At 42.9% G+C, this 22562-nt stretch overlaps 1 non-coding gene across 1 annotated transcript; it reads right to left on the reverse strand.

The window, feature by feature from the left end:
* Nucleotides 1-15661: 15661 nt before the first annotated feature.
* On the reverse strand, nucleotides 15662-15793 carry LOC123802239 (small nucleolar RNA SNORA72). Its single transcript, XR_006782466.2, has one exon. It is a non-coding gene; the product is annotated as a small nucleolar RNA SNORA72 (small nucleolar RNA).
* Between the last annotated feature and the right edge of the window lie 6769 nt (nucleotides 15794-22562).

Genomic DNA, 22562 nt, shown 5'->3' on the forward strand with positions numbered 1-22562 from the left:
GGGTTTTAACAAAGTTGTTAGATTGATAATAGCCTCTCTGGGACAAGGATAGAACAGGGAAGCCAGCAGAAGGTTATTGTGGTAATCCAGGCTTGAGATAATGGTGGCTGGGACCAAGGATTGACAGTAGAAGCAGTGACAAGGACAAGAATCTGGATATATTGCGGAGACAAAGCCAACAGAAGATGCTGACGGGTCAGATGCGTGGTGTAAGAGAAGAGAAATCAGGGGTAGCCCTATATTTTTGGCCTAAGCAACTAGACGCATGGCATTGTTAAGCACTGAGGGAAATAATACTAAGAAGACATGTCTGGGCAGGACAGACAGGAGGTCAGTTCTAGACAAGGTGAGTGAAAGATGTCCACCTAGGAGGAGATGTTGAGAAGACTGTTGGACTGCAAGTCTGGACTTCAGTAGACACTGGCTGAGACTTGAACTCCCAGTGCTCATCCTAGCTTGACATACTTCCCATATCCACAGCTCGGACTTTTCCGGGATAAGAAACACATGGTCAGGTTAAATTTTTAGTATGCTCCTGCTGCCCTCAAATCCGCAGTGGCCCTATTTCCAAGAAAAATAACCAGTCACCGTGCATTTTACCGAAGGGGATTCTCAATCGAGGGGCTCCTTGCCCAACTTCATATAGCAGAAACCCCGTTACAGAACTTCAGACACAAGATGCAACTTTGTGCAAGATGGACCTTAACAAATAGAGTCTGCAACTGATTGAATATGGCACCATTTCTCGAATGTCTGTAGTATATTTAATCATTTTCCCCTACTTTATCAGGAGGATGCAATTTTGTTTTTTATATCCTTGTAGGAGAATTTTTTTAAAGCCTGGGGAAAATCATAAGTAGCTGAGTGATCCAAAAAAGCCATACTCGATGCATCTAAATAACCCTGCGTCTGGTTAACAATGAATTGATGCCAGTGGAATGATGATATTTTAAAACTTTTCCTATAAATGTGGCATATGCATCCCTGTGCATCAGCATAATCTCTGCTGAAAACATTTCAGTGAATGACAAGTTGATTGGCCCCAATTTGAAAAGCATAGTGTATAAAAACATAATTTTGGGGGTGGCCAACATTATGACGGATACTATGTTCTGCTCATACACAGAACTGGTTTGAACTGTTTGGGGAATTTTGATAGTCCGTGAACGCTTTCAACAAAGAAAATTGGCCAAATAGGAGAGGGAAGAAAAGAAAGGAATGGAAATAACAACTGTTGGGCAACTATTATCAGCCAGACATTATTTGAGAGAAAATGGTGGGGTGAGACATTAATTGATAATCATCGTTTTTACTACCAAGGGCACAGCAATGATATGGATGGAGAGAGCGTCGGCTTTGCAGTGGAGGGCCCTCGCCCAAATCCCAGCTTTGTCTCTTACTGTGAGACCTCACACTAACTACTACATCACGTCTGTGGCCTTCAGTTTTTATCTCTGTAAAAGGAGGACAACAATAGATAGTTTCTAGGTACTTGCGAGAACAGATTTTATCTGTATTCACACACACACACACACACACACACACACACACGTGTACACACACACACAGAGCCGGGCTTAGCTCTAACTTTACTCTATTACGAATGGAGGATGTGATGTTCAAAGTACCTGAGCTACTTGGTAGGGTACACACAAGCTCTGGATGACCACAGAAAATGCGCAGGTCATTTCTGCTAAGATGCCAGGTGGGGTCTCATTGATTCTAGAGCTCAGAGACTTGAAAGGATAAACAGGATGCAGCACAGATCCCTCTCCTCTGGCCAGACTATAACATCAGCCATGTTGAGACCCTCTCCTGGGGTCTCCTCATTCAGTTTAATGAGTTTATGTCAAAAGCTGTGGCCCTGTCAGTGAAAAGCCACCAAAAGAAATTATGACAGAAAATAAGATATAATAGCAAAAAATATCTCTTGATTCTTTGGGTGAGTGGAGGTCGTAGAGAATCTACTAGGTATTTTTTTTCAACAGTTTCCTATCAATATACCTCTGGCTCCATATTAAAGAGAACCAAGAGGTCTGCTCTGCAAAACTGCTGACTCGGAAGGAATTGGAATCCCTTTATTATTTTCATTTTCTTCCACCTGCTTTGAATAACAGTAAGGATGTGGGCCAATTCCAAACCCTGATCCCAAATAAAAAGTCCAGGGAAATGGATGGCATATGGAGGCTAGGGATTAAGCGGGAAGGTGAGATGACAAGAATTAAAATCCTGGAGAGAGAGAAGGGAGTCGGGCCGAAAATGAAGGAAGCTTGGATTTCCAATTTGATCCCACAAGGACCTTAACTTTCAAATGAGATCGGTGCCTCCAATTTGCTCTTCAAGCAAATATCAATTGGGTTTTTCAGACTGGCTCTACTGTGAGAAATTCCATGGCAGTGTTAGAAGTAGAAGTGGATATATCAGCTCCTTTTCCATTGAATTTGCTGTCAGAGCCAGAAGAAGATATAAGAAATAATAAGCAAGTGGGTGGAGAGGACTTTGCCTCAAATGTGTTATACTAGTCTTCTCTTGCATAACAAAATCATCTCAAAAAATAGGTTTATATTAGCATCTGTATAGGGGGAGCTAAAGAAAGAAAACTGCAGTGCGAAACTGCAACATACACGTTGAATGTGAAGTGTTTTCATTTTTTAAAATCTGAGCTACACAAGGCAAACCTCACTAGGGAATGTAGCACAAGTCCTGGGGGACCAAGAGGGTGTCCACATGACCCGTGCAATGACAATTATGCTAGGAGTAGATAAGAACCCAAGGCCATGCACCTGCAGGCACACCTGGGGAGAAGTGTCATGCAATAGGGTCAAGGTCAAGGACAAAGAGTTATGGCACAGATGCTGAAGCTTACCTGTGACCAGAGAAGACATTGGAAACTTGATCTCTACATGGAAAGGCCTCTGAACCATGGCCTCAAGCAGCCTCCTGCCTGGAAGAAACTCACATCTGCCCTGAGTCTTAGAGGAAAGCTTTGCCCTTGGTGTAGTTTTTCTTGGTGTCCTCTTTCCAGTCTCCTTTTGTCCTCAGAGGACTAAGAGTCAGAGGTAAAATCTGGTGTGAACAGATTGGACAAGAGCCACATTAGCAGAGATCCCATGCCAGAGAGACAGAAGTGCTGCTTGTAACTCCCAGTACTCCAGCCCCGCTCCCGAGGGCTCTCCCTGCACCTGGAGCAACCCCCAGAGGGATGGGGGAGGCAGCCAGAATGCCTGGGGGCCATTCTCTTGGCAAGGAGAAGGATGTATACTTTTTACCTGGCAAGCTAGCTACACACACATTTCTGTGCTTCCCCTTTTTCTACCACAAAGATATTCTGACATCACAAAACTATGATAAGTGACATCAAAATGCAGACTAAGAACTAAAATACTGAAAACGTAAAGTAGAGTTACTTTAGGTTACTTACTCAGCTTACCACACTCCACAGTTTTTCAGATTAGCATCTCTCCTGCTGCTTCTGAAAATGCCTCTCATAGTTCATTGTGAAATATTCGTTTATTACCTTTGGGTCCTGGAGCAGAGACACGCTATCTTAATATTAGCAAACCCCTTACCATGAATCAGTTGAAAGTACTACATAGTTGCTTGTGTCTTATTCTACTTAAACCCACTTTATTGAAAACTATGTTTTAAGCAAATATTGAAAACTATGTTTTAAGTTTAAAGATGTACAGATGGGTATCTACCCTTGAAAGCAGGTTCTCAAAGAGATATTTATATACTCATGTCCACAGCAGCACTATTCACAATAGCCAAAAGATGGAAGCAACACAAATATCCATTGACAGATGAGGGGATAAACAAAATGGGTGTATCCATACACGACTGGACTATCATCCAGCCTTAAAAAGGAAGGACATTCTGGCACATGCTACATCGTGGATGAACCCTGAGGACATTATGCTCCCTGAAATAAGCCAGGCGCAAAAGGACAAAAATATTGTACGATTCCACTTACATGAAGTATCTAGAATTGCCAAATTGATGGAGTCAGGAGGTAGAATGGTGGTTGCCAGAGGCTGAGGGTGGAGAAGGAATGGGGAGTTGTGGTATAATGGGTACAGAGTTTCAGGTTTGCAAGATGAAAAGAGTTCTGGAGATTCGCTGCATGACAAGGTGAATCTACTTAACAGGAGTGATCTTAAAACTGGTAAAGATGGTAAATTGTGTATGTATTTTACCACAATTAAAAACAATGAAATATGCAGAGTACAATATATTTATTCTGTTAGATGAAAAAGACTTTGAGAAATAAGTGAAATTTCAGCAGATAATCCTTGACAGAGAGTGGAGTTGGGGTTGGGAGTCCGGGAAGGGATAGCAAAGCAAAGGGAGCTGCATTCAGAAATCATTCCGAATCCAGTGGTATGCTCCCAGTGGTTTGTGGACATACTGAGGACGGGTGCTAGGGCTAATGTGAATGCATTCACAACAGAATACTGGGTAGGTCTAGAACTGGGGAGACTCGAGAGAGTTAGGGTCTTGAAGCTAAGGGCACAGCTTTGGGTATGGATGGACATAAAGGGTAATAGTGAGCTACCATGGGGGTTTGATGAGAGAGGTGACACTGTCAGAGCAGCAGGTGAGAAAAATGAATTTGGCAGCTGCATGAAGGACTGACTGCAGGGGAGCCATACTAGAAGCAGGGAAGCCGGTGAGGAATGGGTTGTAATTATTGGTCTTGGAACATAAGCATTTCCTTGCCATTAAATTGATCTTACCACAATAAGTCACAGTATTTACCCAGTCCTACAATAAAATGGCTCAGTATTTTACAGTAAGAAGTCTCCAAGGAAACCCCAGTGTTCAAGTCCCAACAGATGCAAAAGGAAAATATTGAAGAAAGGGAGCCCTAATGGAAAAAAAAAAAATGAAAGAGAAATATAAAGACTAACATATCAGGGAGAGAAATTGCAAACCCAACTGATTAGTATTAGAGAACTAGCATTGTTTTTTTCAAAAATAGCTGGACTATTTAACTCAAGCAAAAAGCAATTTATGAACATTTTACACATTAATGAGCATTTCTTCTTAGAAGTGTTGAGTAACCAAAAACTCTAATGAGAGAGAATGGCATGCACAAATGAAAAAGCAGAGAGAAAAAAAAGCACTAAACATCTTATGAATGAGTCCCCTTCCCAGTGGAGCATAGGTATGAGTGAGTGAGAGGCAGAGGAAAGTGTGTGTGTGTGTGTGTGTGTGTGTGTGTGTGTGTGTGTATGCACATACATGCATGTGGGTGCTCAGCATTGGTGGGTGTCTGTGACAGGAAACATAGATGGAGCCAAACAGACCCAAGAATGTGATGGTGCTGACTTACACACAGACTTTATTGTCAAAGATATTTGCTGGCAAGAATGAGCTCTTGAAAGATCATGAACATCACTAAATATAAACCAATACTTAAACCTCATGTAAGGACACTTTTTTGAGACTGGGACAGGTAACCTAACTTCATGAAGTCTCAATAAATATATGTCTAAAACAGTATGAATTGGGGCACCTGGGTAGCTCAGTTGGTTACGTGCCCAACTCTTGATTTCTGCTTGGCTCATGATCTCAGGGTTATGAGATGGAGCCCCGAGTCAGGTTCCACACTGGCCATAGAGCCTGCTTGAGATTCTCTCTCTCCTTTTGCCCCTCCCTGTCGCCCTGCTTGCGGTCATGCTCTCTCTCTTAAAAAAAAAAAAAAAAGCCAGGATGAGCACACACTTAATGAAAGTGTTGAGAGGATTAGAGAGAACATAGAGAAAGTGCCTGGAATAATGCCCAATACACAATAGGTACTAAAAGAATAACAAAATGAAAATAGGATTGTATTATATATGTGTGTCTATATTAAATATTCCTATTAATGATTGTTTCAAGGAAATCTACCTAGTCATAAACCCGTCCAACAGCATATATTTATTGAGCATCTATTATATGCCAAATGCTTGGTACTAAAGGGGTATGGCAAGGTCTCTGCCCTTAAAAGCAGACGTAACCTGACATAGTTGTATATTTACTCTCCAGAGCCTCATATATTGTTAACAAGGCCAAGTGCACAGGTGAAAATCCCAGTTGATGGAGGATGGGAGAATCTTGGTAACCATCCCCAGCACCCAGGCCAAGGTGCCGGTCAGCCTGTGGAAGTGCAGCACTGCCCCCTACTGGAAGGAGGACTTGATGACCGGGAAAAGGTCCTAATTTTCCAAGTGCAAGATGGGCTTCCCAGATTGCTCAGCCTTACCTCTGCAGAAAGAGGAAAAGAAAAGGAAAAGCCATGCAAAGAAGTGTGTGCTTGGATGAAGTCAAGGGCAGCCAGCTGACCGAGAGAGGAAGGACATCTGCTGGTTCTCCCTTTGCAGGCGTCAGTCATACCCCAAACCAAAAGGAAAGATCCAGACTGTTTGTAAAAGCGAGATCCAAAGTACTGAGGGTGCTGCTGCCAGAACAAGAGGACCAGTGTGAAGAATGAGTGAGTCTCTCCACCTGCACAGGCCAGCCCATATCACTACTTTGATCTCATGTAGCAAACAGATATTCAACAACCTCCAATACCCTCTGACACGGACCATTTTCCCAGCAGCCAACCATGTTCACCTCAGCTACACATGACCACCCCCATCATGACAGATGTCCCCACCTCTGTCAGAGAAGACAGGACAAAGACATAGAATAACATGTAATGCCGCTCAGGGGACATTAACATTAGTTGGCTATCAAGGGAAGTCATATAAGGATGGGGCCGCTCAGGGGACATTAACATTAGTTGGCTATCAAGGGAAGTCATATAAGGATGGGGCCGCTCAGGGGACATTAACATTAGTTGGCTATCAAGGGAAGTCATATAAGGATGGGGCCGCTCAGGGGACATTAACATTAGTTGGCTATCAAGGGAAGTCATGTAAGGATGGAGAGCTTTCAAACAGGCCTCAAAAGAAAAGTACTCACAGACCAGGTGGAGGAATGGAGAGGGCCCTAGGAGATTAATGGGTTCAGGTGGAGGAGCTGGGAGACAGAGAACAGAAGAGCAGGATAGGAGTCAGTTCTCAAAGATACAAAGTGCCAGGCTCACTCTGTGAACAGTGGGGTTCTTCACGCAGAAAACAGAATTTAACAAATATTCATTGGACAATTCCAACTCAATGTGTCCCCCATGGGAATTCTTCTTGTCCTTCCCCATTCCATATCCTCTTCCACTGAATTTGTATCTCCCTTAATAACAGCGCCCACCAATTTCCCTACACAGAAACTTGGAGTCATCCTTAACATATCCCTGTCCCTGATCTATGCAGATGGTAATTCCTAGCTATGCTGCCTTCTCTAAATATTTCTCAAAACCCTCTCCTCTCCATCTCTGCTACCACCTTTGCAATTCAGGCCCTCATTATCTCTTGGTCATCTTGCTTCAAATTCAGTGCCCTTCAGTTTATCCTCTTGTTGCCACCCAACTGATTGCTCTCAAACTCAAATATAACCATGCTACCACCTGCTCACACTATTGACCAGCTCCCTATTGCTTTCATAAGAAAGTTCCTTGGTTTGTTACATAAGACCCTTTGTGGTGTAGTACTTACCTACATCCCCTGGCTCACCTGCCCTCTTCCTTTTATGCATCTTGTTCTCTAGCCATAGCAAACTGCCTGTTTGGGCCAGACCGCTTCATAACTCAGGATCTTTGCATATGCTGTTCCACCTTCAATGGGCCAGACTGTTTCATACCTCAGGACCTTCGCATGTGCTATTCCATCTGCTTGGACCACAATTCTATTTTCTGCATGTCTTTCAGCCACCAAATATTTACTTATTCCTGGAGAAGGCAATTCAGGCATAAGCATGACCTCTTACAGGATGCTTCTCTGGCAGCTCAGGCTGATTCTAGAACCATCTTCACTCTTTTCATGGTACTCTACTGCCTTTATTAGAGCACACATCACAGGATGAATTAGCCTTAAATGTCTGTTTTCCCCACTCAGCTATTTTATCCAGCCCTGTGTCCCCAGCACCTACCAGAGTGCTGGCTTCATGGTAGATATTTAATAATTTTGTTGCATTTAATACAAGAAGAACATAAACAAATGATAAAAATCTGTGCCAGACAGAGAGAAACTTGAGAGTCTAGAGATCTTATAACCTGAGCATCCCTCTGAATGGAAACTTCCAAAAGCAAAATGGAGCCATAACCAGGACAGAAGTTTTGTTGAGGCCCAGGCAATTTGGCCCATTATGTACAATGACTTGTAGGGTCAGATTATAAAGGTGGAAATACTTATGTGCCCATGTATACACGAGTTTATTTTATTCTGATTGTACTCTGCCTTACTGGGCTTCGTCTGGCCCCCAACTATTTCAGTTTGGCATATATAAGGGAATTGAAATTATCTTGCAGATAACCCAAGATGTCTGCTCAGTGTCTTTCATCTGGCCAAATTGGTCCCCCTCCCCCACCGGGACCTTGCTCCCACCTCTGCCACCACATGCCCTTCCCATCCTTGGATGTGGAAGTACACCAGAATGTCAGGACAGATCTTCTCCTACCAGGCAGGGCTCTGAGCCATCCTGCTGTTTTACAGAGCCAAAGGGCTCCCTGCCTGGCCTCAAGTGCTTCAAAATGAACCCAGAAAGACAAGTGGAGGGCAAACATAACACAAATATGCACCTATAAAAATAGCCCTGCGGTAACAGCCGCCCAAGTGCTAGATGGGAGCAGTAACAGATGGCTACGTCTGTCTGATTTTCCAATCCCTGAGGTTGTACCTCTCTGCTTCCCTTCCATCTCTTTTCCTGGAACGTGGTTTTGGCAGGCAGTGGGTCCCTTGGAATCAACAGTATCCTTCAAAGTCATTCCAGAATGGTGCAGTAATCGAGGCCAACCTACATGCTACCCAGAATGAGAAGCCCAGAGTTATAGACGTGAGCCCTGCCCAAAACACATCAGTGACCTTGAGAGGACATCCCTGCATTTTAACAAAGTACATTAGTGGATCAAATGTTCCTTTTTAAAGAAAAGCAGAGGAAACTGGGCTCAGATGACAGTCAAAAGATATTTGGGCAATGTTGTTTGCTGATTGCCAGCTGAGCGCCTGGGCACTCAGGCCAAGGCCACCCTAATTCCTGCTGCTGCGCTGCCTCCTGTCTGCCCCCGACTCGGGCACCACTCTCCTCACTTACTAAGAGTCTGCAACTTTGGACAAACATTGACTAAAGCTGATTTTCTTGTTGCGTATTCCCCAGAACAGACTACCTGTGTCCTGGCAGTTATTAATGTTTGCAAATATTTTATAGTGATTTAAAAACGTAAAACACAATGTTTTCAAAATCACCCAAACTTATTTTTTAATTTTATTTTGATAGCATCCTTTATAAGCTTCCTGAGTCCAGTAATTGAAAGAGATTATATTTTGAAGTGTTATAAGTAAAATATTTCATATATTTCTCAATGTTTAATTTTCCTTATTGTAGTTCTAGAAGATAAAGGAAATGGATTTAACATCTTCACCAAGCCCATGTGGATGCCCCCAAAGCCCCTTCGGGGGACCTCGGTGTTCCATACCAATATCACTTTCCATGAATACCAGGAGGTGACCAAATCTGGTAGATAACATGCTAAGAAAGTCAGGCTTCATATGTTAAACATCTATTGAGCACTTACTAAAAGCAGCACTAGGCCCTTCAGGAGAATATGACATTGATAAGGGCATCATCCTGCCCATACAAAGCTTCCCATCTAATAAGAAAGATAAACAACTAACTCTAGAGCCCAGAAGGATGCGGCAGGTAGGGGCGCCCTTCCAGAGCATGTGAGAGAGCTTCATGCCCTTCATTTCATGTAATCCTCAGCACAGCCCTCTGATTTGGATATCACCACCTTTCCAAAGGTGGGGTTATTGAGGCTCTAGGAGGTTAAGTGACTTGCCCAATGTCTTACAGAGTAAATCACCAATTCTGCATGAGCACAGGTCTGTCTGACACTCTACAGCCCATGTTCTTTCTCAATAAAAGTGGTACCATGCTGGGATGACTAAGCAAGAAGGAGAAGTTCATTCCAGTGGGGTTGCTGATGTAGGTATCAGAGAGGGCTTCACAGGGGAGGTAGCATTGAGCCGAGACTTGAAGGACTATGAATTCAATAGGAAATTCATGGGACAGAAAATGTCAGACTAGAGGCTGTGAGCTAGCAGTTAGTGTGGTGTTACTCTGGAATTCAGGAACGTGGAGGGAGAAATTAGCAAAATTATTTTGCCTTTTCTACATAGCAACCAGGAGAAACACATCCATCCTCCAGACCCCTTCCACCACGGATCTTCCTCTAGCTTTCTTACCACCAGTTCCTTCTCTCTTCTTTCCAAATGTTTATCTCTCCTCTTTTCTCCCTATCCCACTCAGACTTAATGAATGTGTGAAAATCAAGTCTTAAAAAAAAAAAAATCAGTTGTGCTTCCACAGCATTTTTGTCTCCATAAAAGTGTGGACCATTGCCCCAGCTCTGTTTTTTAGGAGGTGGGAGAGGCATATGGTTTTACATGTATTGGCACCACTAGATTTCCTCTAAGGATCTGGTGGTACAAATAATGACCTAGAATTCTCATAGAAACCAACAAAGTAACTCCTGTTCTCATCATTTTGGTGGATTTCATAAGTTGCCCAGGCTCTGTGCATGTTTCCTGAAAAGTCCTAGAGGCCTTACTGTCCTAAGGTGCTACTCTGGGAGTTTGGAAGTAGCTGCTGCAGCTGGTTGGAAATAAATGTTTTGAGTAGGTTGGAAATAAATGTTTTGAGTAGCTTGGAGACAAAAATGCTAATTGATGGATGGAGTCCGTGAGGAGGGGGGAAGCCCAGTGGAAGTCACGTGCTTAGGTAGGAGGAGGGAAGGTAAGTCCATTCCATATTGAAATGAATGGACAGTATGAGGATGAAAGAAGGCAAGTGTTAGGGAGATGGCACAGTTGAGCTAGTTCCCATCTGATGTCTTCTGTTTCCATAGGGAAGAGCATGGGGAAACTGAGGAAGCCTTGAAGCAAATACTGTGGCAAGTACTGAGGGCCAAAGGAAGTGCTGTTGCCCTCAGCTACAGGTGGGAATCATGGTCATGGGTGGGTAGTAGCTGCATTCCAAGCATTGCACCATTTCCTCCAACAATGCTCAGCAGGCACAGGAAAGGTAGATGGATAGATGGACCAAGATTGGCCTTTTGGTGAGTGGATGGGACAGAATTTAGACCCAAAGGTACTGAGGATATTGGCGAGAGGGTTGTTGAAATGTATTCAATCATTCAGCAAATATTTACTGAGTGACTGACAGATGCTAAACAGTATTCTTAGGGGGCGCCTGGGTGGCTCAGTAAGTTAAATGTCTGCCTTTGGCTCAGGTCACAATCCCAGGGTCCTGGGATCAAGCCCCTCATCTGGCTCCCCACTCAGTGGGGAGTCTGCTTCTCCTTCTCACTCTCCCTCTGTGCGCTCTTTCTCTCTCTCAAATGAATAAATAAAATCTTTAAAAATAAATAAACATTATTTTAAGCATTAGAGACAGTGGCGAACAAAACAGGCAAGGGTTGTTGGTGGTATTGTGTCATGGAGACAAACAAGAAGCAAATAGGTAAACAAGAAAATCAGAATTGCTGACAGAGGTGGGGGCCACAGAAGAAATGTGCTGAGAAGGAGGCTGTGTATTTGGAATAGTCCGGGTAAAGCTCTGGGAAGAGGTTGAAGTGATGACCCATAAGGTCCAGGCAGGATGGGGAATGAAGAGACTTCAGAGCCTGGTGGATAAGGAGGTTGAATGTCTTGAGGGGGTGAAAGAGGATGAGAATGCTAGGAGCCTGGAAAGTGGAGGTTAGAGCAGAGTATTTATTATATGGTTTCAGAGGTTGCACAGTTCCTGACAATTAGCTTGAAGGAATGACACAGGGGCTCTGTTCCTTCTCAGAATTGCAGCTTATCTCCAAAGCTAAGTACAAAAGTACTAAGAGCCCCACATTTTAAGTTCAGAGAAATTGCCAGTTATCGAGCAGTTACTTCTCCTTCAGGCTTTCTGGGAAGCATCCTTGCAAACTGAAGACTAACAAAGTAGACAGAGGCCAACAACCATGACACCAACTGTCAGTCACATAGGTCTGTCTCCTTTTCACCCCTCACACAGAAGCTCCACTTGTCCCTGCCCAGTGTGTGTGTGCGTGTGTGTGTGTGTGTGTGTGTGTGTGTGTGTGTGTGTGTTGGGGGGGGTAGGAGAGAACACACAGGAAAAAAGACCACACACTTCCCTCCAGTCTAAACCAGGTGTTACAGACCGAATGCTTTGTCCTCCCAAAATCTGTTTGTTGATACCCTAACCCACAATGGGGTTTTGGGAGTGGGGCCTTTGGAAGGTAGTTAGGATTAGATGAGCTCATGAGGGTGGAGACTTCATGAATGGGATTAGCACCCTTACAAGAGTTGCCAGAGATCTTGTTTCCCCTCTGCTCTCTGCCATATGAGGATACAAGATGTCAGCCCTCTGCAACGCAGAAGAGGGTTCTCACTAGATCCTGACCATGCTAACAGATCTTGGACTTCCAGTGTCCAGAATCATGAGAAATAAATTTCTGTTGTTTATAAGCCCAGCCTATGAAACTCTGTCACAGCAGCCTGAATGGACTAAGACACTGGGACTAGAGTGACAGGCTGGTAGGAAGGAGGCCTTTAAATCACAGACAAAGATTAGAAAAAAAAAAAAAAAGATTAGAAAGGATAGGACTAGAATAAGCTTACTAGGGTCTGGGAGTGAGCACACAGTTGTGAGTCATGCTGAGAAAGTCTGCCCTTCAGTAAAAACACTTTCAGGAGAAGAATTTGTATTTTATGTCTATACCCCAACAAGTTGAGACTCCATAAAAACTTGTTTTATGGACTTAAGACAGGGTGACTGAAGAGGAGCTTGCTTATTCATTCATTCAACACACATTTATTTAGCACATGTGATGTGCTAAACTCAACTGTAGGTGCCAAGGAGACAAAGGGGAGCAAGTTAGGCAAATGTCTTCCCTCAATGCACTTAGGTTCCAATGGAGAAAGAAGCCAACACAAATATGCATGGACATTATAACTGTGGTTGTAAAGTGTGCATAGCATCAGATTGAGAGTGATGTTGGGGGTAACGAGAGGAAGGGACTATTCTAGACAAAGAGATCAGGGAGGTCTCTCTGGGGCATTATCATTTGAACAGGAGCTGAATGGAGTAAGGAGCATGCCCTGTGGATGTCTGGAGGAGCTCACCAGGGAGAGGCTATGAGGAGGGAATGAGCTTCATAGAGTCAGAGGATTCCAGTATGGTGGGAGCAAGGGGGACATGGTAGGAGATGACACAGGGAGATGAGCAGGGGTCAACCCTAAAGGGCTTTGGACTTTAGTCTCAGTGTGATGAGAAGACCCTACAGAGTTTTTAGTGGTGTGACATGGTATGATCTAATTTAGGGAGATTTCTTTGTTACCAGAGTGGAAAATTGACTATGGGGGCAAGAGGAGAAAGCAGAAGCTAATTTATGAACTTGTGTATAGCAGCCCAGGTAAGAGACTGGGCTAGGTGGAAGCAGTGGAGGCAGAGAAGGAGTGCTCAGCTTTGGGATATATTTAGATGGTAGGTCCTACCAGGTTCCTGGTCTGTTGAGGAAGAAAAGGAGCCAAGAGCCTAGGATGAAGGGTGGATTCTTCACACCTGAGATGAAAAGATTGACAGCAAGCCCTGAAGCTGCGCCAAAGAAGGGAGTGACCAGAAGGTACTGTGGAGGACAAAAAATCTGCAAGTTACTCAGGGGAGCAAGGAGGACCCCAACCCAAATGCGAGTGTCACTCAAGAGGGAAGTTTTCAGTGAGAACCAGGAAATGGATGAAGCATCTGTGACTAGATTAAGAGTGTAAGTGAAGTTATTTGCAATTAAGTAAAGGTTGTGAAGAGTATCATGGAAAAGGTTAGGAGGAGAACAGTCACATCTGGTTCAGGGAGAAGGAAAGAGAGCCACAGGGGCTGGGATTTTGGAGAGGATGATGACTGGAGGACATTTTTCAGTTTGGATGAAAAACGGATGAGTCATGGGGAAAATAACTGGCCTAGAAATGTTCACAGAACTGGGCCTGGAAGTCCCTGATGGATTGAGGTCTCTGGTGGATGAAAGACTTGGACCTTTCTGGAACAAGCCAGCTGCTCCTGGAAATCCTAGACCAGGTGGGCTGGCAACAAGATTGTTTGGTTCCCAGGAGCCTCACTGAGTGCTGGAAATAGCATTAGCTCCAGATTGATGGGAGGCCTTTCTGGATGGAATCCTTTACAGCTTGTCTTAACTGTGACTCCGAGGGAATAAATGGAAAATGGCATCATTGATTTTAAAATAACTCTAGGTGAGATAGTTGCCTGTACTTTCTGTTTCCCTTTACTCAACTCCCACTCACTTCTCAACCCACAGGGATCTGATTTCTGCCCACTGCATTTCACTCAAACAGGTCTGGCCAAGTACACTACTGGTCTTTGTGTTGCTTGATCCTATCGGCATTTTCAGCCCTTATCTTATTTGACATTTCAGTCCTACTGACCAACCCTTCTTCGTGAAACACTGTCTTTCTTTGGACTTCCACAGTGACCCCACTCTCTCTTGATCGTGCTCCTACTCCTCTGGCCACTTATGTGTTCTGTCTCTAAAATCCTCATTTACTTAGCCTTTAAAATGTTGGGTTTCCTTAATTGTTGATTGTAGGCCTTCTACCTTTCTTACTTTATCTTGTCTCTTTAGGCCATCTTGTTCAGACTCATGGTTTCAACTGCCTGATATAGAAGACATACGAAAAATGTTACAGGAGTGTTCAGAGGTGTGCATGCCTGAGGCATGGGGGAGATTGCTTGAGTTGGGTCATTGCTACCCAGATGGTAAATTTAGCCTTTGGGCAGATAATGAAGCCCAAGGAGAGTATTTATAAAGACAGAAAAGAGAATCTAAACTAGAACTCTAGGAAAAATTATTCACTGGATTGGAAGATGAATAAGCACCAATAAATAAAAGTAACTGCTGTTATCATTCATCACGATTACTATTATTCTACAAGTTTAAGTGCTTGTTTGTACATTCAAGACCTGTGTACATTACCTATGCATTAATTTTCCTACATTCCACCCAGCAAATTCATGCCTACATTTCTCTCAGTATACCACCAGGCTTTGTTTGGTTCATCAATTCAGTCCAGCATCAGTAATTTTTACTGATTGCTGTTAGGATGTATGGTGATGTTTAAAGAACTATAATCCATCTCTATCCTTAGGGATTTTGATGGAGTATTGCAATATTCCTACAACTGGCTGTTGTCAGCTTTTCCATCACCATCAATTAGAAAAGACACCAAGGAACCATATGTTTGTCAATTATTTTATCAAGGGAACAAGTACAGAAGCATCCCTCACAAGTGCTCAACAATCATTATTGCATGCAACTAAAAGGAGTACATTCTACTTTTTTTTTTTTTTGAAAATAAAACACAATAGTTTTACAATTCATTTAATGGCAACTGGTAATCATCAAATTAGCAATGGTTATCTTCAAAAGTTATTACATTAGCTGTGCTGTCATTTCTCAAGGATGATCAGATACCTAGAGTCACAGACATTTCCCACATAAGATGCATCATATAAATCAGACTTGGTTTATCACCAGCACTGATAAAACCAGACCTAGGGGAAGAATGAGGTCTGGGGACACATGCATGGTCTTAATACAGTGAATGTTTATCCTGCCCCAATTATTACAAAATCAGAACAGCAAGAATATTCGTGGAGTATGTTCAACTTTTTAAAAAATCCACAATATAGTCAATGACATGCATACACAAGGCAGTTATCCTCAGTATGCTCATGACAACCCTGCTGCTAAGCTTATTGATCTTCTCTAATGAATTATCTGTTTTGTTGACATCTGCACTCTTCAATTCCAGAGTCAACCCCACATTTCCTCAATAGTCCACCTCTCCACTTCCATTTATTTGCAGACTGTCCACAGAGACAATCCACTAAAAAGAGGACAACACTCACCTTGGAACCTGAATGCTTGGGTCCAAGCTTTAACTTGTAATTTAATCAACGGTGCACAAAATCTGATTTTCCTTGTCTCTGTTTCTGTGTGAATTATCTTACACTCCTTCCTCATCTTTTCCAAGCAAGCAGGTGGTTAAAGCATTACCATTAGGGAAAGCTTTGGAAACCCAAACAAAGCCATTGTCCTTGCTTGGTGGAAAGTTAAAGAGATAGTTATCTATTCTCAGAAGCTTTATGGCGTGAACTATGGGGATCTGCCTCACAGAAGCCACTATTAATTTCTTACAAGTGCATTTGCAGAGTATTAGACACACTCAACTTCAGGTCTAAACCTAAAGACATATTCCATCCAGTTGGATCCTCAAAATTCCACCGGAAGATAAGGAGGCAAGGGACCATTTTTCCCATTTTGCAAATGAGGAAACGGAGGCTCGAGGCTTAGCAAACTGACCAAGATCACACAACCAGAAAAGGGCCAAACCAGAATTTGATTTTTCAACTTTTCTAATCCCTAGTTGTTCACCTTGCAACATCTTTAACGAGAAGGAACAAAGCAGTGCAGAAATCCCTTCTCAGTGCAAGGAATGACAATTTAATATCCCAAGAGATTTAATGTACCTCCAAAAAGATTCACTTTTCCCCTACTTACATTGAAAGAGTTAGGTTCATTCTACATTCTCATAAACTGATTTAAAACAATCAGGAGAAGGCTCATTAAGCTTCACCTACACAACAAAAATAAAACACTTAGCATTCATGCGCAACTTCACATTTTGTAGATACTGACAAGGAGCTACCAAGAATTTATTTCATAGATGGCTATTATAATTATTTCACAACACAGAACACCTAGACAGGCCTCCTTTTTATCAGAAAGAGAGGTTTTAAAGGTCAATTTAACAATACCACTTTCAATGTGAGAGCTCCCAGCCTCAGTCTGGTGGGACATGTTCTTGAAGTCTTGCACATTTAATTTACAATGAGCTTCCATAAATTGTAGTCTTTAGCTGTCTCACGTGATAGAGGTCACGCACATAGGCTGAAGCTTAGCTGCAGACAGACACTATACAGTGCATTCTAGTCATTTCCAGCTCAAGACACAGAAGACTCCAAACTCCTACAGTAATGAGATGTTGACAATCTCTTTGACTCAGTGAAATGAAATGCTACCGAACCCAGTTTAAATTCTTCTGAAGTTTTCAGGGAGAGTGAGTGATCCCAGAGCAGCTTTTGCAGGTATACGTCTGCATGAATAAGACACAATGTGATGTCTGCGAGGTGAAGGATGGGTTTGAGACAAGAGGATTTTGTGTGTTGCAAAGTAGTACAGACCAAGGGAGCCACACATGCAAGGTCTTCACGCGTGTCTCGCCAGATCGTGGCTTGGTTGCACTAGCTGCTTTTTGTGAGTGTTCAGTTCATCAATAAATGGGACAGAAGATCCGAGCCTACCTTTTTAATTATAAAATGCTTCTCTCTCCCCCACAATCAGACTTCTACTGATTTCAGCACTGAAAAAGAATGTCATCATCATAATTCCTAGTAGCTTGCTTCTGTTTCCGCTTCAGTAGATACCCTGTAGATGGGAAGTCACATAACAGCTTTGCATCCCATCAAGTTGCCTCCACCCGAAAACAGCTGCAGTGCTTATCTAATTAAACCCCAGCGCCAAACTGTGAGCTTGTGCATCAATCATTAATATTGTATTTTGGATCACTTTAAATTCTGACTGAGGGTACGTGGCTCCCCACACATTGGTCTCTGAAGGAGATTTTTCAAATAATCTTTAAGTGGCATTGAAAAAATAAAACAAGCTGCCTGCTGTTTGACGAGAGCTCTACTACCCTGCTGCACCCTGATTAGCTGTTAATACTAATTGAGAGATGAATATTGCTTCTTCCGAAATGCTAAAGATTTTTTTTTTATTATTATGAAAAGGAAAATGCAGTTCTTCTTGCCTCAGAAACATGGCTCCTTGCCCAAATTTTAAAGAGCACCAAAAGAATGATGGTTTCTGGGTCTCTCGTCTACAGTGTGTGGAGTCATTATAGTGAATCACTTCTTTACTCTGCGGGGCCATCCACAAGTTAGTGAACTGTGATCTCCACGTGGGATTTGCACATTCATATCCTACATCTGGAACGTGGAAATGGTCTTCGCAGAGATCTGATAGCCCAGAAATATTTATGTAAATCTCTGTCCTGCTAAGGCACATGTTGATGCACTTGGGTTCAAGCTCATAAACCAAGAGGAGCAGTTTCCTACATTGCTATCCTAATAGACTAAAGCCAACAGGCTAAGCCAAATGGGACAATTTAGACAAAGAGAGATTGGCAAAACCAAATGAATGTCTGCTTCCTTCTAGCATTCTAGGAAAAATACCAAGCAGCTGTGCCAAAGCATACTGCTCTTCTTTGTTAGGAAAAACACTCCGACCCACTCGAAATCAGGGGATGCCATCGGCACCAGGTTCAGTAAATCTGTATGTAAGACAGACATCCTAACAAGGCATGCTCGACTGCAGAAACACAACGCACACCTAGCTCAGCACAAACACAGCTTAAAAATCATAAGGACATAGAACAAAGCATGGGAACCATGAGGTTCTCATTCCTATAAGCCGAGACGCCTGGGCCTTTGCCAGGGTACTGCCTGGCACTTGGCCACATCATCTACAGAGTGATGGGAAGTCTTGGAGAATACAAATAAGAGAAAGAGGATGATTCAAGAGTAGCAAAAATATAAGGAAAAGACAGAGGCTTAGGATGGCATAGTGTAGAGAAGAGAAAACTAAAAGATTTATCAACAGTCTGAAAGCCCATATGAAAGATCCTAGTGATGCTTAGAGGAATCTCCTGAGTCTAGTTAACACAGATCAGGACATAGGGATTAGGACTGTCAATTTAGCTAAGCTAAAACTACATTTCCCAGAATTCCTCTGTGTGTGTGTGTGTGTGTGTGTGTGTGTGTGTGTGTGTGTGCGCGCGCGCGTGTGTGTGTGTGTGTGTGTGTGTGTATGTCTGTGTGATTCTGTGGGGAGGGTTAGAGTGATTTTGCAGGTGATTTGGAAGATGGTAGTGAAGTAGCAGCCATATTGTTTTGAAGGCTTTGAAGATCAGAGCCGGGCTGGAAGCAGTATTGATCTGCCTGCTTACCTTGCGGGCCTAGAGCAACTCTAGCTCCTGCTGACTCCCCTCTTTCAACTTCTATGACTCTGTGGCCAGGAGAGTGTTTAGCTTGCTGACAAAGGGTGCCAGATGCTCCTGGTCGACACCCCCATCATCGAAGTTAGAGGTTGGAAGGCTGTGAGAGACAAACACAGATTCCAGTCCATCCTCCTGGATCCCAGCTAGAACCCGTGGCTCCTAGCTTATCCTTGCTTTCCCCACTTCACATCCATCTTCCTTCCCAGCCCCTAATCCTACCCACACTCCTGTCAATGTGGCTACTGTGACCACACTCAGAAAGAAGAGTAATTTTCTTTGGCCTGTAGTGGTTTAACTACAACATTTTAGGTAGCTCACTGTGCAGCATGCTTAGGGCTTCGTGAGTAATATGTTTGCTTCCTGTTGGTATATTTATAATTGTGGCAGGCTGACCCGTTAACTTGTAAAGAAGGGTGAAATCTTCACACTTTTCTCAGTTTCAAACTTAACATTTTCTACATAGATTCCCATAATTTCCACATCCTTAACCCCTTCTTTGATAATGAGATATATTCCAGCAGAGACATTACCCCCTCCTTGATTCCGCTAAGTAAGGCAGAACAAGAATGTGCCAAATTCTCTGCTTTTACTAGAATGCACTTCCCAGAGGTGTCTGGAAAATGGAGGACGGACATTTGTGTTTTGCTTTCCCTCTATGCCATTTCTACAATCCACATGAGAAAAGAACCTCCTGTATCTTTCTTCCAGAAAGGCCTTCTAAAGTGCCCTACCAGCATACCATCACTCCTCACTAACTGTTCTGCAGCAATGCAGAGCACATCTCAAGTGAGCATGGATGGATTCTGAATCCAGTTTTGTCGCCTACCATCTCGGTAACTTGGACAAGTTGTGCAACATTTCTCAATCCCAGTTTTCTCAGATGCAAATCTGAGGGGTGCCTGGGTGGCTTAGTCATTTGAGCATCCATTTCTTGGTTTTGGCTCAGCTCCTGATCTTGGGGTTATGAGATCTCTGTGCTCAGCAGGGGGTCTGCTTCAGGATTTTCTCTCCCTCTGCCCCTCTCCCTGCTTGCTCATGCTCTCTAACTCTCCAAAATAAATAAATAAATCTTTTTTCAAAAAAAGAAAATTTGAGATAATATTTTCTCTGCCTGCTTACAGGATGTGAGCATCCAATGAAATGATGTATGGGCAAATGGGCCATAAATGTAATGTAATGTAAATGTAGGACCTCACTCTAGTTACTGTAAAAAAAAAAAAAATCTTGATTTAGTTAAGCAATAAATGTGGAGTCTCTGCTCAGTTAGCATTGGTATACTTGGGCCCATACGCTAGTGATGGGTTTCTCTGCTGTGACAGTCCCTGCCCCTTTGCCTCCCCATTTTCAAGAGTCCACTACTTCCCTGCCAAGTCCTCTAGTTTCCCCCCATTATAGGACAGAACCTAACTTTGAATCTTAACTAGCATGCCTAGGGCCTTCAGACCCTACTAGTTCTTGTTAGTCCTTTTCTAGAGGACCGGATTCTGCTCCCAACATCCCTTTCTTACTGAATTAGTTCTTTTCTATGAAAAGACAAACTACCCAAAGTCGTAATATCACACATCCTCCTTACTTCCATTTTGCTGTCTGGCCTGCCTCCACTATGGTCATGGTGTCCTGCTGCTGAACTGCACCCTCACTTTCTCTTCTGATATAAAAAGTTGATTATCTCTTCTGATTTGCTGAGTTGTACTTGATACCCAGTTGAACACGGGATCTTGGATCCCAAATGTCCTTCATGGATCAGCATTAGAGGTAATGTCCTTTCTCACTTTCCACCCATATCAGTTACACTAATGGCCTTAATTCTTCGCCTGTCCCCATATCCTTACCTTTTAGCAGGCAGGGTATAGTTCCCCAACCCTGGGATTGGTATGTGATTCATTTTGGCTAATAGGATGTTAGCCAATGTAGCACAGAGTCTTGAACATTTCTGAACCCCAGTGAAAAGCACTCACATGTTGGTGCTTGCTTGCCCTCCAACACTGGCTACCAGTATGAGAACATAACCAGGCTAGCCTGCTGGAAGACAAGAGACATATGGAGCAGGGCTAAGTTGCTCCAGCGATCGCAGCAAAGGGTATTCTAGAACAGCTGACAGTCAACCAACTTCCAGATATACAAGCCCACCCAAGAACCTACATGCATAAGTAATAAACACATTATTTCAAGCCATGAGTTTTGGGCTGGTGGTTATTTACCATTACTATGGCAATAAATAACTGACTTGGAAATTGGTAAACAGGTGCACAGATATTGCTATAACTCAAACCCAAAGTATGTGGCATTGGTTTGTGACTAGTTGGTAAGTAGAGCCTAGAAAAATGGAAATAAAACTGCTGTAGAAACCTAGAAAAGTGGTAAGAAAGCTGTCTTAGGAGGATGGGAAGTTGGTGACTCATGTTATCCTACTGGCAAACTCTGTAATATAAGACAGAAAATGCTCCTGATGAAATTCTAGATTTGAGCAAAGAAAGTTGAAGGCTGAATACTGAAAGTGTCAGCTGTTTCTAACTAGCTGTATATAATGAAAAATTACAAGGAAGAGATGAACTCAGAAAATAACTAAACAACTTGGGAGTTGAACTCAGAATATTGATGTGCCACACTCTGCTAGTTTGGAAAACAAAACTGATTTTCATCTCCAACCTTTCAAACCAGAAAAGATTCTCAAATTAAGACATGGCCATGAGCAAAGACCAAATTAAGGGTATGTCTGTGAGACCTTTCATTAAGACTTCTTGGATAATTAAAGTGGTGCCTTGCAGACCCACAAAGCTCAGCAAATGGACTTTCAAGATTTCTTTTTTCTTTATTTTATTTTATTTTATTTTATTTTGAGAAAGAGAGCAAGAGTGGGAGGTGATAGCTGGACAGAGGGGGAGGGAGAGAGAGAGAATTTCAAGCAGGCTTTATGCTCATCATGGAGCCCTACATTAGCTTGATCTCTCGACCCTGAGATCATGACCTGAGCTGAAATCAAGAGTCAGACGCTTTAACTAAATGAGCCACCCAGGAGTTCCTCAAGATTCTTAAGGGCATTGTCCCACAGCAGTATAAAATACAGAAGACTTCAAGGATTACATAGAGAGAGAAGCTCATCTCCAAAAAATTGTGGGTTTTGTTTTTAACAAATAGAGTAACCTAAAAGGAACCAAGACTATTCAAGATATAAGAAGCAGGTTGAGAAATTTGTTCAAAGGGTACATCTTCCAAACCGTTTTCAGAAATGGCCAAGAAGGAAAACAAAAATGAGGACATCTCAGATGGCAGAGACAAGCGCTGTGGAGAACAAAGGACTGGGAA

The sequence above is a fragment of the Ursus americanus genome, chromosome 10, assembly GCF_024610735.1.
Source record: "Ursus americanus isolate L20-20 chromosome 10, mUrsAme1.1.p, whole genome shotgun sequence".
In the NCBI taxonomy this organism is placed as follows: Eukaryota; Metazoa; Chordata; class Mammalia; order Carnivora; family Ursidae; genus Ursus; species Ursus americanus.